The following is a 13,969-nucleotide window of genomic DNA, read 5'->3' on the forward strand; positions in this document are numbered from 1 at the left end:
ATCACTCAATTTATGAAAATAACAAACCAAAGTCACTTTTTTTTATAATAGGGTGATCAAATTATTAATTTTTTATTTAGAAAATAAAATTTGATGCCGGGGTCTATTTGGAAACAGTCTCTCTATCCTAGGGTAGGGGTAAGGTCTGCGTACACACTACCCTCCCCAGATCCCACTAAGTGGGATTATACTGGGTTGTTGTTGTTGTTGTTGTATTTAGAAAATAAAATTTGACATACTATGTCATGTTAAAAATTTATTTTTTAATAATAAAATCCATTTTACTCATGTTTTTTATATCCATTTAATCATCCGATTAAAAAAGGATCTAGTATCAAATAAATGAAAACCCATTATAACTGAAATTTCATTGTCTACGCTAAAAGACGGTTTATAATACTCCCTATGTTCCAATTTATGTGAACCTATTTGACTGGACACGGAGTTTAAGAAAAAAATGAAGATTTTTGAAATTTGTGGTCCTAAACAAGTCCAAATGGGGCCCAGAGTATTTGTGTGGTTATAAAAGCTTCTCATTAAGGGTATAGTTGTAACTTTAAGCTAAATTGTTACCAAATTTAGAAAGGGTTCATTCTTTTTGGAATAAACCAAAAAGGAAATAAGTTCACATAAACTGGAACAGATGGAGTATTAATAATGTTAAGTCATCATTGCCTTATTGTTCTTGGCACGGCAAAAGGTTGACTAAAAACACAATATATGTAAGCTCGGTTGTTTCGGCATTTTATAATATAATTTATAAGAATGAGAAAGGGAAGTTCACCAATCTAATTTTTTTAAAAATGATGCTACAATAATTGCAAAAGAATGTAAGGGTGGAAAAGAATTGTGCCAACATCATGATTTCTCCTCTTTGAATCGGTTACTCATTTTGAATAAATAAACTAACAAAAGAAGACTCGAATGAAGTTTTCAAAGCACCACAATCTAAAACTGTCAAAAGAAATTGAACATCATTGTTACAACTGTTTATTTTTGAATTTTACAATCATAGATGTCGTCACATGAAAATAGGTATTCCTTTCCACCCTTACTTTCTTTGTGAATTTGGTGTAGCATCATTTCCAATTTAAGGGACTAGAATGACTTCTCGTAGGTTCATTTAGCATTTTATAACTTGTGGATGCAGGCGTTTCTGACGCCGAAGAGTTCGGGAAAGATTTGGAATACTATTTTCCATTTGGAAGGTTAAAAAGTTAAAATAGCAACCTTACCCTTCGATTTAAGTAATATAGATTTGGTTCATATTTTGAAGCTACAAAGAAGTTTATATGATGTATTTAAACTTGAACATGATCCAGGATACGGATTAGGTCCTGAGGGGCTCATGGCATTTCGACAATTGCATAAAAACTGAAACTTTTTGAATTCTTAACTTTGACTTGAGTTTTTATTTTTGCTTGTTGTACTTTGCTTCGTACTTTAAGCCATTGAATAGGTCGGTATAAGGTATTTGGACTTATTAGGATGATTTTGACTTGAGTTTTTATTTTTGCTTGTTGTACTTTGCTTGGTGCTTGGAGCCATTGACTAGGTTCGGATAAGGTATTTGGATTTATTGGAATAATTTAAAAGGATTCCGAGGGGCTTAAGTGAATTTCTACGCATTCGAGAAATTTTATACACTATACAGGAATAGAAGAAAAGGTTGCAACAGAATTGCACCGACCTGCCACATGACCTATGGCACAGATACCGCCACGGATCCGTTCAATGATTTCTGCCATGGGTATAAATATCCCCATTTTGTTTTGTGAGATCATTTAGCCATTTTGGAGCTAAGTAGCTCGAATTGATGCGGTTTTTGAAAAGAGTTTCACTTACATCTTGAGCGTATGTGATATTAATTGGTTTTGATTATATATCATGAAAATTCATGGATTTTAATACATAAAATAAGAAATCAAAAGGTTAAATTTGGCGGTGTTTTACCTAAGATATGTAATGCCACGCTGGTTGTTTTAAGTATTAGAGTCTTATTTTCCTATTTGATACTTTTTGTGTCATGACCCAGTTCTCGTCATAGGTCGTAATGACGCCCATCGTCACTGTTAGGATAGCCTACCGTGGACTAATCCATTTAATTATACATTTTTATTTCTTTTAAAATTATGAATTTATTATTGAAGAGACTAAGTATAGAAAGTCATGGTGATATAAAGCATAAGTGAAACATAAGAGTGAAATGGTGATATTAACAGACAAATTATAAATATCTACTAAAAATTCTCAAAACTCAGTGTCACAAGTGCATGAGCAATCTAGTAGAATATAAAAAAGCAATGCAAATACTGTCTGAAATAAAATAGACATAAATAGTAAATAGACATGAAATACACTGTCTCGAAGAGGTAATGACAAGGAGTCGATATCAACACTTACTAAAGGTCAATAAATAAAGAGCATGAATCGTAAAATAGACATGAAATACAATAGTAACGACGGAATAAGAACCAATAAATAATGTGATCTTTGAATAAAATATCAATTTAAAATTCCCAAATATCACATGCTATTTTGTAATGACCGGACCGGTCGTTTAGAGCTTTAGTGTTCCGTTCGGTTGTTTAAGACTTTGAGTAGCTTTATATTATGTATTTTGACTTGTGTGAATAGTTGGTTTCAATTTTCGAGGAGTTCGGGTTTGATTTCGAAGAATGATTCTCGTCTTAGAAGCTTAAGTTGGAAGAGTTGATCAGGGATTGACTTTTGGGTAAACAGACTCGCTATCGGATTTTGATTATTTCAATAGGTCCGTATGATGATTTTGGACTTGTACATATGTTTGGATTTGGTTTCGGAGGTTCCTAGAAAAATTTGACACTCTATGCCGAAAGTTATGAGTTCATGAGTTTGGCCGAGAGTTGACTTTGATGTTGTTGGACTCCAATTGTTGTTTCGAGACTTTGGGTAGATTTATATAGTTGAATTGAAATTCTATGCAATGTTTAAAAGTAATCTGAAGTGTTTAATTGTTATTCATACACTCTTTTGAAAGAATGAAGATCTAACAACTTAAGAGAAATTCTATTCGATTTGAGCCTTGATTCTTTGTTGTGATATATCAGTGGGCGTTTTGAGGCTTTGGGTCTGTTTGGATGATGTATTTGTACTTGTTGGTATGATTGGATGGGGTCCTGAGGGGCTCGGGTGTGTTTTGGATCATTGGTTGAGAAACTAGTTAAGGCTTTAAAGTTTGACATGGACAATATCTGGTCAAGATGACTTCTTTTCGGTATTTTGAATACATGAGCAAGTTTGTAGCACATTTTATGATTGAAGTGCATATATGGTTTGTGTCCGAAAGGTTCCGAATGAGCTTTGGGTGCTAAAACGAAGATTTTCTTATTGGTAGTTTTTTAGTGTAAGTAATTACGAAAATGCCATTTATGTGCTTGAAATTTTAAGATTTTTTTTTAAAACATCAAAACATTATATCTCCCTTATTTTACAGCAAAATTGGGTGATTCAAGAGGCTATCTTATGTGTAATCTCACAAGGATCATGTTAGAATTATCCAACGTGAGTTTCGGGATCATCAAGGACCTGATTCGAGTTGGGATAACTAATGCATTTTTTTATTATTTTAAAATTTAGTTACTTTTTCTCACAAGGTTTTGAAGTTCGGGTTTGAGTGATTTTGTAGGGAAATTTTTATTATTTAGATTAAGGTAAGTATTTTTTACTCATATTTGTTATTATTTCATAATTTCGACCTCGATTTTAGTGTTTGATTAATGATTTGAATTGGAGAAATTAGGGATTTTAGTAAAAACTTTCTAAAACATAGATTGATGATTTGAAGGTCGATTTAAGGTCGTAATTAAATAATTTTGTTATAGCTAAACTCGTATCTGAATGAGTCTTCAGAATTTATGAGTTTTATCGGACCAGGCATCGAAAAACTTTGAGATCACCGAGTTTCTCGAGAATCGAGGGTTTAAGAGCCTAGAGGTGCGGGCCCGGAGTTGAATTTTTTGGTTGACTTTTTGATTTTAGTTAAAAATCAAATCTTTATTATCCGAAATTATTTTATATGGCTTTTATTTATGATATTACGTTATTTTGGCAAGATTCGAGCCGTCCGGAAGTGGTGTGTATACGGGCTTATATGTGAACAATTGACCGGTTTAGATTCTCAAAATACTTATATAAAATTAATTGAAGTTGCTATTATATGTCCTAACTTTCCCTGTCAAGTTTATTCTTACATGCCTTGGCTAAAGTGGCTGCTAAATGTTCTATTTTTTATTTGTCGAGTTTACTCTTATATGCATTTAGTGGTAGTTGTTATTGCATGCTATTTCATCCATTGATAAGTTATTCTCATGCATTTATTTGTAGTTGCTAGTTCGTGTTATCTCTTTCCTTGTAGAGCCTAAGTTATGCATTTGATTTGAAGTTGTCATTTCATGGAAATACCTTCATTGTTGAGTTATTGAAGTTGTGGTTGTTGAAAGCTATTAACCCGGTTGTGGTTGAAACTGTTGGTTAATGGAATATCTCACCTTGTTGAGTTATTTCTCATTCATTTTGTTATTATTGACATTCTGTACACATTAGGGTTGATCTCTTGGCTATGTGTTGTGGTAACATTGTTATTGTTGATTTGGTAATATTGTGGCATATGTGCACAGATGGTGCAAGTTGATTATTGTGTTGTAATATTGATGCGCATGCGGCAATGTAAGGATAGGGGTTGATGTGCATGCACCGAGATAAGGTGATATTTATACGTGTGTTTCTTGTAAGGAAATTACTTGAATCTACGCGGTGAGATAAGGGGGCTAAAGCGCTTGAAATTATTACAGGAAAAATATTTTAAAAAATATATGTAAGGCTCACACGGCTATATAAGGAAGATTGTGATTGTGATTTATGAAATGTGAACATATGATGCGGTGCCTCGATCTGATTTTTTTGTTCATTCTACATTTGAAAGGCTTGCTGATTTGAACGATTATTATTTTTTCATAAATCATCTCACTTGTATTTTGATTGTATTTGGTTATTTGTTGTTATTTTTGTGTGAGAACAACTGTGACTTCTTATGTGAGTCATGCATTCCACGTGATTGTCTGTGTTGCTTTAATGTACCAACCTGTGCCTTTGTGTTTCTTGGTGAATTGAGTTTCAAGATGAATTTATTTGCATGGAGTCATTATCTCATACTCTGTTGAGTTATTAGTAACATAACACTAGGGCGGCGCGGGGCGCGGGTCGCGGCGCGCCTGTGCAAATTCCTGTAGTCTGTCAGAAATCAACTCTCTGAACTTCCCCACTAATGCCCCTCATGGCGCGTCGCCCCATGTGGAGCGCATGCGCAAATTTTACATAGTAATTGTCCTATTTCGCGTAGGAAAAAACATTTTCATTTGGGTCAGACCCTATTTGGTATATATAAATAGAAAAATGTTGTTTTTGGGACTTTTGACACATCTTAGATTTAAGTAAGCCAAGGAGGAGGCAGAGAAGCAAAAGCTCAAGGATTTCATCATTCAATCCTCACTCAAGACAAGGGTTTGGATTATTATATGTTTTCCTTTAACTTAAACATTGTTATGTTGAATTACTCCATATCCATGGAGTAGTTCTCTTTAGGGTTTGATGGATTTGGTGTATTGATACTTGTTTATGGATAATTAACTATAATTTTATGTATTGAATCATTTTGGATGTTTTAACTACATTAATATTCACTTGTTCATGTAATCGAGAGAGGCATAACTTGCGATATTGTTGCATTATATTTTCTTGGTTGAAGTCATTGATTTTTCTGAGTAATCGGAAGAGGCTAGTTGAATTGTTGATTAAACTTAATTAGGCGGATAATCGAGAGAGGTTCTCCTACAGAACAATCCATTACGAATTCTTGCACATCTTCATGCGCTTAAAATTTGTTCATCTTGTAAGGTTGAGACTTAATCGAGAGAGGAGTTTCTACTAAACAATTGAACTAATAACAAAGTGAATTCGAGAGACTCACTTAAACATTAGAATTGAATTATCTAGAGTTAAATCCCAAACATTTATCATGCACCTATCCTATCAACCCTATTTTCTCCCATTTTATAACTTCATTTGCTTAGTATTGTCATTGGTCGATAGTTTAGACTCTTAGTTAACTTTAGTTTAAATTACATAAATCTCCATTATTGATCATCCTGGATAGCAATGCAGCTACAAACTACGATAATACTATTTGACTCTAATCCCTATAGATACGATATTATAATTTACTATTTTCGACTAGCGAGCATATTTGAGTGTGTGTTTCAAGCTCGTCAAATTTTTGTGAGGAAGACTTTCGAGCTCCCTTGTTGTACCACATAATAAACCTGCAGGTGAACTTGTAGGGGTAGGTAATTCCACATTCTAAATTTGTTTCCCTTCAGCTTCGTTATCCCTTTTTTGCCACATAAAAATGATGCTGGTGGCAATATAAATGGAGGCAAAAACCAAGAACATGTCCCAAATGATTTTTGCGCTATAGTGATAGAGCCTGCCATCACATTCAATTGGGTAGTGATGCGACCAAAACACTCACGCAAGTGCATGCGATCGTCAAGTAATATTATAAGTAAAGTATCATTCCCACGAGGAATTATGATCAACTTATCGACTGATGCAAACTCAAACAATTATCAATTCAAGCTAATTCATCACAAAATACATAAATAACAAATTTCTAATTTAAATAGTAATCACACAATAATACAACGCAAAGTTTACTATACCACTTATGCAATTTTCTTTTAACAATTAATAAAAAAGATATTCCAAGGTCATGGGCTTGCTAGAGATCGTGCTACGCTTTTAGCTTAAGAATGATTTATTGAATTATCTGGGTTATTGATTATAGGGTTAATAATACCCATAAGAATCTGTCGAATTCTTATACGCCTATTCAATTTAAATTAATATCTATATTTCTATGGCATTAATATTAACTCAAATGCATTTACAATTCCTATTTTTCAACCAAACAAGGCAATTAAGTATATTTCTATCTTAATCGCTAATCTTTCACCCGATGCCCAGGTTCAAGATCTTGTTCTATTTGATTCTATATGCAATCAAGAATTTCCTTTTTCAAGTTTAACTCAAGATTCATAAATAGTATTTCATCGTTAGCTACACAATAAAATAATTAACAACAGAATCAAATAAACAACCCATAACGATAAATTCAAGATCATCAATTTAAGCTTCAAACAACATAATCATCTAACACCCATGACCCCAGAATATTTGGATTTTTAGCCACTCATATTCATACAAACATCAACAATATAACTTTTAAACATCAAATAAATAGATACTAGAAGAAAGTTTAGAAAAACTCTTTTAATCCTTGCTCCAAAGTATTGTTCCTCTTGATTTTTGATGCTTCCAGATGAATCTCCTCTTCTTTTTCTCTCTAAAATTAGGTCTCTCTCCCCAATAATGGCTGATTTTTCCTTTTTAATCGTGTAAGAATGGATTTTGACAATTATGCCTTTTTAGGACCGAAATAGAATTGTTCTGCGATTTTTACACGTCTGCGGCGCCTCGCGCGACTCGTACATGGATTGGATAGAGGCAAAACACATTTTAACGGAGCAGAACAATGCAGCACAAAAATTTGCACTGCCACGGCGCCCCACGCGGCGCAACAGTGCATTTTTGTGTGCTGCTTTGTTTTTCGCTTGTTTTTCTATCCGGGCTTGCTATGCGACCCCCGAACACGATCCCGACTTGATTTATTTAGCTTTTACTCAGACTTTAAAGCCCCAAATTTAATTTTTAAGTCGGAATCTCTTCATGCAAGGAATAAAGCATGAATTTAGTGCCATTCATTATTAATTAAGCTCAAACATTTGTAAAATGCAATAATTAAAGTGTTGTTACAACAACTAAAACACGAGATTTTAGCTTATATTCAACACCCCACACTTAAACCATTGCTCGTCCTCGAGCAATTAACATACACTTCACATAAGGACAACCTATTTATCAAACAATTTCTTTAACAACACATGCTGACACTTAAGTACCAATTCATAATATTTAAACCTCAAGACATGACTTACAAGTGCCACGCATTTTCATAGCTTGCTTACTTACTCTAACACAAGGGTCGAAACTTTTCTTTGCTTTTACAAATCATGTGCCCTCCCACAACTAATATAGACTAGTTTCTCTTAACATAGTATTCACGAATATTTAGGAACTCAAAATAGGAAGAATTAACTCACTCTCAGAATTGAAATTCATGTACAACAGATGATATACCATATGCTTGCCCCTAGTGTAATACTCTACTAATTGAGCTTATTCAATCAAGAATCAAATAGGACTTTAATTGGTTGTAATGCAGGCTGAGGAAGGGTGTGATAAATATAGAATGTAGTAGCTACACCTCTTTGAGCACTTCATACATACACCATTTCATTTCACAATTTCAGCATTACTCTTATGTTAAACCATCTCCAACTTTTTTGAGGTTATACATAATAACAACAAATCCCATTCTCTTTAAGCACCATAAGCTAGGGAATGTTACATATGAAAATCAATCCCCTATATGTGTATATATACATGTACATGTATATATATATATGTATTAGTTTTCCAAATAAACCAACAAATCTCTTCTCAACTTTAACAACATTAAAACAACACTAAGTGCTCATGAGAGATAGAGGTTCAAACAACTGATATATTTACATAAATTGGTAAGGTTTGTAATGTGGATGCCAAATAAATAGGATTAACGGCTCAAAAGGTTTGACTAAGATATATACAATTAGGTGGGAACAATCATAAAATTGGTTCAACAAAGAAATGCCTATATCATCTCCTAAACTGAATAATGCTACTATTTTGCTTTGCAAAACACTTGAGGACAAGTTCTAGATATCAACTATTATGCACAGAATATTTCAACAACCTCACTCACACATTAGCACACAACTCATTCAAGCTTAGATCTTTCTCGACTCTCTAGTCGAAGCAGTTAAGCATAGTTATAAATACACAATTTAAGGCACTTACTTTAGAACCAAGAACTGAGATTGATCATCACAAATAAGGTACATACCACTTCTAAAGCATGTGCATTTGAGGAGATTAACTCTGTAAGTTAGGAACTTTTTATTCAATTGAACTAAAAAAATTACACTATGCCCGGTTCAAATACACCCTTGGAAAAGAACCGCGGCATAAAGAAAAACCAAGGGGAAATTTTTAAATTAAACCAAAACTAGCATACACTAAACTGAAATAAAAGGCAATTTTTTTTTTCGAATTTCGACTTCATTTCCCTCAAGAAAATCCATCGTCGGGAAAAAATCGAAATTAGTATCACTTACTACCTACAAACGCTAGAATCTACCAAACCAATTTGTTTAAAAATCTAAACAAAATCAAACAACCAAAAATACAAAAAATACAAAAGTAAGTACATTACAATTGGGGCAAGTCACCCCACACTTAATAACTTACATTGTCCCTAATGCAAAAGATCAAAATAGATCAGAAAAGAGACTCCCTGAGGCCATTGGCCTAAGCATCTTCATCTTCAAAGGTGTGCAAATATTCCTCGTCATCTGAGGGGACAGAGTTCACATCTTTATCCGATGGGATTTGTCGTTGCTGAGCCATTCCTAAACATTGTTGAGTGAAAGGAGATAGAGGGTGATTTTATTGTAACTCTTCCAAGTTCACTTCCCCTCTGGAGGCGCGAAGGCGCTGGTCAGCAAATAATATCTACAAAGTCTCTTCCACCTAGACAAACCTTTGATCGGCATTAAGTGCAAGTGCAGGCGGATCTATCACAATCGTGACATCAAGCGCCCTGATAGGATATGTTACTTCTATCTTCCGATCATAGTGATACTCTTCTTCAATGTAGTGCGTCTGCAATAACCGAGTTATCATACTCGGATAGTGTAGGCGGCATCTCCCAAAAGGTCTCACTTTTGACATATGTTCTAGCATAATTTTCCCAAGATCAACCTGCATTCCTGTTAAAAATGTGTAAATCAAACAAATCTTTAGTTTTGATACAGCCGTATCACTTTGTGTTGGCATGATTTTGCATTTATTATCTTCAAAATAACTCGTGCAGGACGCTGGAATGTTCCTTTTTTCATCTCCTTGTGAAACTCATTTGAATCTCTAGTCCACAAGGCAAAGGAATCTACACCACATAGCTGCTTGTGAATATCTGGGTAGTCTGGTCTACGAAGAAACCTCTGAAACACCTTATATGAATGCTCAATGAACCCCATTATTTGATTTATGACCTTTGAAGAAAATGGAATCACTTTGTTTCTGACCCTTACTTGGTAACTTGTAACTAAATTGCCTCCTGGTTGCCAATTGGCATAAAATTCTTTTACCAAGTTGACATTCACACTATCACCTTGGTGAAACAACCCTTCAAAACCCAAAGCTCGAATGTTAGTATATATTGCATTGTACTTATGAGCGAGCTTTGTTTAATCTATGGCAGCTTCAGGAGTTGGTGGCACAACAGGAAAAAATGATTGGAACCATTGTATTGTATGGGTTAGAATAGCCCCGATGCCATATTTGCACTATGGTACCTCATCTGCATCCAGATTGAAGTGTTCCTCTTCCTCCTCAACTGGTGCCGGAGGGGGTGCCCTTCTACCTCCACGTCGGCTAGTAGATGCAGCCTCAGATAGGCCAGTGTTTGATCTTTTGCTTGTGCGCCGAGACATTATACCTACACAACATGATATATTAGCTAAAACACACAAAAATCATTTTAAGAGCAAGTGGAGAAAATACCTCACACTTATGTTATTATCATGTTCACACATAGCATGTATAACAGGGATCAGACTACCCTGTTCTTCAAGTAGAATGATATAATGCTTATCGGCCTACCCAATCATTAGAGAGAATTGCAACAATTAAAATAAAATAAAATCAAAAACTAGGCTAAAAATATTAAAAATAAACATAAAAAAAAATTAGTCTATTCTACAAAATCCAAAATTATTATACAAAATATACTACATTGGCACATTAGCATGAATCCTACATATCATTTTACATAAAGTAAGTGAAAATTCATGGTTTAGCCTAATGTCATAGTTGTTATCAATAATAACATCTCACAATGCAATTTGTTTCTCAATTTGAAATATTACTCAATTTCATGTCACTTAGACATTTTAACAAATACATTGTAAGCATGTCTTGTATTCTTAAAATTTTAACTTGAAATGAGGCATAATCACCATATCAACAACACAAATATGACTCACACCACAACTATAACATAACCACATCTTCACAATAATATTCAATGCATAATTTTTCACTTTCTTACATGTATTTTCGAAATAATATACCCCTCAACAATCTTCAACAAGAAACTCAACCCATATCACCTCAACAGACCCTAAAATCCTCCATAATCAAAAAGATAATATACATTCTAAGTATCTAATACTATTTTCAACAATATTAACAAAAGAAACTAAAAGAAAATTAAAAACACAATTCTTGCTAGGGTTTATACAAATATAGTTGAAAATAAGAAAGAAATACAAACTAAAATACTACTAGATTGAAAGAAAAGACCGAAGAGAATACTTACCTTGCAAGAAGAAGAATGATTTGGGGATGGATTTGTTGGGTGAAATTGTTTGGGGCTTTTTGGGTGAGACTTGGAGAGGCAGAGAGTTTGGGAGATGAAATAATGAAATAAGGGGAAGGCAGGGGTTCGGTTATTAAGGGGTTTATTTTTAAATTCTTTTTTTTAACGAAAATGTATTGCTGCGGCGCGGTAGTGCAAAAATCTTAGTTGCTCCGAAAATTTTGCATTTTGCCTCGCCTGTGCAATTTTGTCTAGCGCGGTGTGTGGCATGACGCCACACGTGACGCGGTAGGCCAATTTTTTACAAAGTTAGCCTATTTTTCGACTTTTAAACTCACAATTTACACCCCTACATCATTGTACATTGATTTTATGCCAAATTCATGCTTGCACCTAACTAACAACATTATAACATCTAAAATCTAACATTTCTAAACTACAATTAAAAGTTAGTGATGTTAGTTATTGGGTTGCCTCCCAACAAGCGCATAATTTAACGTTGCGGCATGACTCAACACTTCATCACACATCAACCAAATCTACCGAGGTCTTGTGACGTTTAATATCACCACCCCTATAGTGTTTTGCTCGCTGCTCATTCACCAAGAATGTACCACTTGAATTTATTCCCGCAATTCAACTGTTCCATGAGGAGTCACACTCACCACAACGAAAGGGCCTGCCCAACGGGACTTATGCTTTCTAGGAAAAAGCTTTAGCCTTGAATTAAACAAGAGAACTTCTTGACCCGGCTCAAACTCACGATGTTGGATGTGCTTGTCATACCACCTCTTGGTCCTTTCTTTATACAACTCGGTGTTTTCATAAGCATGCAACCGAAACTCGTCAAGTTCATTGAGTTGTAGCAGTATTTTTCACCGGCTAAGTCCATATCCATATTTAGCTTTTTGATTGCCCAATAAGCTTTGTGTTCTAGCTCAACGAGCAAATGACATGCTTTGCCATAAATCAACATGTACAGAGAAGTACCTATTGGAGTTTTGTATGCAGTTCGGTAAGCCCACAATGCATCTTCTAACTTACCGGACCAATCTTTCCTATTTGCACTCACTGTTTTCTCCAAAATCTATTTTACCTCTCTGTTTGACACTTCAACTTGACCACTCATTTGAGTGTGATACGCAGTAGCAACCTTGTGACTTACCCCATATTTTGCTAGAACATTTTTCAACAATTTGTTACAAAAGTATGTTCCTCCATCACTTATCAACACCCTTGGAGTTACAAAGCATGTGAAAATGTGCTTCTTTACGAAACTTACCACTACCTTTGAATCATTAGTAGGAAGAGCAATGGCCTCCACCCACTTAGACACATAATCAAATGCAACCAAAATGTATCTGTGCCTATTAGAGTATGGAAATGGTCCTATGAAATCAGTTCCCCAGACATCAAAGAACTCTACTGCCAAAATATTTTGCAAAGACATCTCGTTCCTCTTCGTGATTGTACCTGTTCTTTGACACCTGTCACAATTTTTCACAAAAGCATGTGCATCTTTAATTAATTTGACCAGTAAAAACCTGATTGCAAAACCTTTTGTGCCATTCTGTCTCCACCATGGTGACCTTCATAAAGAGAAGCATAACAGTCATGCAATATTGCATTCATCTCCTCCTCAGGGACACACCTTCTTACCAATTGATCTGCGCATTGCTTGTATAGAAAAGGCTCATCCCACATGTAAAATCTCACATCATGTAAAAATCTTCTTCTATGATTAGCTGTGAATGCTGGTGGAGTCACCCCACTTGCAATGAAATTCATATAATCAGCATACCCTGGGGTTTCATCTGAAGTGATGGCTAGTAACAGTTCATCAGGAAATGTTTCTTTGATTGATTCTCCCTCAGTGACATGGCCTCGATTTTTCAACCGGGACAAGTGATCTGCAACCTAATTTTCTATCCCTTTTCGATCTCGAATCTCTAAATAAAATTCTTGCAAAAGAAGAACCCATCGGATTAACCTTGGCTTGGCATCTTTCTTTGAAAATAAATATCTAATAGCTGAGTGATATGTGTAAACTATGACTTTGGTTCCCACTAGATAGGACCTGAACTTATCAAATGCCTATACTACTGCAAGCAACTCTTTTTCAATAACAGTGTAATTCATTTGTGTTGGACTAAGAGTTCTGCTCGTGTAATGAATAGAGTAAAAGATTTTCTCCTTTCGCTGCCCCAAAACAGATCCAATGGCTATGTCACTTGCGTCACACATCAACTCAAATAGAATTTTCCAATCTGGAGCAATGATAATTGGTGAAGTAACTAATCTTCTTTTCAGCTCATCAAATGCTTTCAGACA

The sequence above is a fragment of the Nicotiana sylvestris genome, chromosome 3 (genome assembly GCF_000393655.2).
Source record: "Nicotiana sylvestris chromosome 3, ASM39365v2, whole genome shotgun sequence".
In the NCBI taxonomy this organism is placed as follows: Eukaryota; Viridiplantae; Streptophyta; class Magnoliopsida; order Solanales; family Solanaceae; genus Nicotiana; species Nicotiana sylvestris.